This window comes from Myotis davidii, unplaced genomic scaffold (assembly GCF_000327345.1).
Source record: "Myotis davidii unplaced genomic scaffold, ASM32734v1 scaffold970, whole genome shotgun sequence".
Taxonomy (NCBI): Eukaryota; Metazoa; Chordata; class Mammalia; order Chiroptera; family Vespertilionidae; genus Myotis; species Myotis davidii.
Genome location: NW_006282204.1, coordinates 517,998 through 520,336, shown reverse-complemented (window position 1 = coordinate 520,336; position 2,339 = coordinate 517,998). Strand labels below are relative to the sequence as shown.

General features: G+C 48.6%; 1 protein-coding gene across 5 annotated transcripts in view; it reads right to left on the bottom strand.

Moving 5' to 3' along the window:
- TMEM159 (transmembrane protein 159) overlaps window positions 1-2,339 on the bottom strand; it is a 16,864-nt gene that overhangs the window by 12,905 nt on the left and 1,620 nt on the right. The window lies entirely within an intron of this gene.

Here is a 2,339-nt window from a genome sequence, read left to right as displayed (position 1 = left end):
GTCAAATGGAAAGTAAAAAAATAAACAAAAAAAAGGGAAAAAATGGGAAGTAAAGTGCGGGCTTTTGAGCAGGATTGTGAGGATAGTAAGAAAAATAATCTAAGAAGGATGAGCCTGGCAGTCCTGTGCAAGAGGCAGTTAGGGAGATTGTAGAAGTGGGACAGCCGCGCTGCTGGCCCCGGCAGCTGATGGCCCTGAGCGGGCGGCAGCGGGGGACAGGGAAACTTCGAGGGGACTTGCGGGGATCCAGGAGAAAAGCAGGCCTGTGCTACTTGTCCTTAAGGAATCGACTTTCTCCTTAGCCTCTTCTGCAGCTGGGCCTACAATTAATATTAATTCAATAGCATTTTAAAAGAAACTACTCTGCCGCAGGACGATATTACACACGTCAGGGCTTACCCCACTGATAACCTGCCCCATCATCCTGGGAGCCGGCTGGCCAGGAAGTCCTCTAGCCCAGCAGTCGCTACCCTTTCAGACCTCACGGACCACCAGTTGGCGACCACTGCTCTAGCCCAAATCCAGTCCAAGGACCAAGGCTGAGGACGAAAGATGAAGAAGGGAAGAAATGCCAGGAGGCCAGAGTTCACATGCTGTAATGTCTAACTCACAGGTGGGTGAAAATAGGAAGAAGGCACACCACATGCCTAGTCAGTGTGGGGCCTATAGCAGGTGTTCAGTCAGGGCTGGCTCGTATACATCTCTCTCTAGCGGGCGTGGATTTGCAGAATTGCCTGCTCACTAACATGGGCACAATACTTGCCCTGCTTTTGTGAATATGCACAAAGCAGCAAAACACTTGTCGCCTAACACACACATTCCCAGCTGAGGTCAAACTCAGTGACACTTGCCTTCTAGTTTCCGCTCTCTGAACAACTGTCCTTTTCATGACCCACTGAGTGCCATCTGTCCCCCCACATTTTTATGAGTTTGTTTTTTGTTGCTGGTGGTGGTGATTTCACCGTTTAAAATGGCACCATGTGTAAGAAGGCAGCGTTGTGACTTACAGAGAAAACAAAATGTGTTAGATAAGCTTCATTCAGGCAAGAGCTATGGTGCAGTCTGCTGTGAGCTCACTGTTAATGAATCAACCATACATCTTAAATAAAGTGTCTTTAAACAGAAATAGTAATACAACAGGTATGTAGTCATTGTGGATGGAAATTCTGTGACCAGGAGTTTACCGGAACCTCGCCCTGTATTCCCCAAACAGCAGAGGCCCAGGATTTGCTGACTGAGTGCTGGAGGTGACTTTATAGGACACAGCTGACACATGGAATGCGAATCAAGTGCAGAAGGCAGAAGGGTTAACCTTTAGTAACAGAGTCTCAGCCTGCTGCTTGTCCAACGAAAAGAAAAGCTCTCTAGCCCTAGCGGATTTGGCTCTGTGGATAGCTCCTGCTTTGAGCATCTGCCCCCTGGGGGTCAGTGCACATCATAGCGACTGGTCAACCGGTCATTCCAGTCATTCACTTAGGCTTTTATATATAAGATTGCCCAGAAAAAAGTCTAGAAGGACATACAACAAAATGTTAATAATGCCGTATCTGGGAGCTGTTATTATTTTCCTGACAAAATGCTGAAAGGCACATAAAAGAAAGCTATAAAGATAAATGCAGGGAACTGAAATATACTATCTGAAGTCCCATCACCATTGAATAGTGAACCCCTGGAAAGTGGCTAGTTCAAAGTAAGATATGATACATAAAATGCACACTGGATTTCCAAGACTTAGTATAAAAAAAACAGTAAAGCATCTAAATAACTTTTTTCATTAATAATTTTTTTTAATATATTTTATTGATTTTTTACAGAGAGAAAGGGAGAAAGATAGAGAGTTAGAAACATCGATGAGAGAGAAACATTGATCAGCTGCCTCCTGCACACCCCCCACTGGGTATGTGCCCGCAACCCAGGTACATGCCCTTGACCGGAATCGAACCTGGGACACAAAACAGTTCATTACCCAACACACACATTTTTGTGGGTATACTAGAGGCTCGGTGCACGGATTCGTGCATGGGTGGGGGTCCATCGGCCTGGCTGACAATCAAGGCCTATCGGGGGACCAGCTGGCTGGGGGGAGGGGCTGCGGGAGGTTGGCTGGGTGGGGGTAAGGGAGGTTGGCTGGCCAGCAAGGGGGTGGAGGGGCCACAGGAGGTTGGCTGGCCCAGGGGGTAGGGGTCGCAGGAGGTTGGCCAGCCGGCATCCCCATTGGGGCCAATTGAAGGGGGTGGAGAACCAGCCAGGTAGGTGGGAGAGGGGCCACAGGAGGTTGGCTGTGGGAGCACACTGACCACCAGAGGGCAGCTCCTGCATTGAGCGTCTGCCCCCTGATG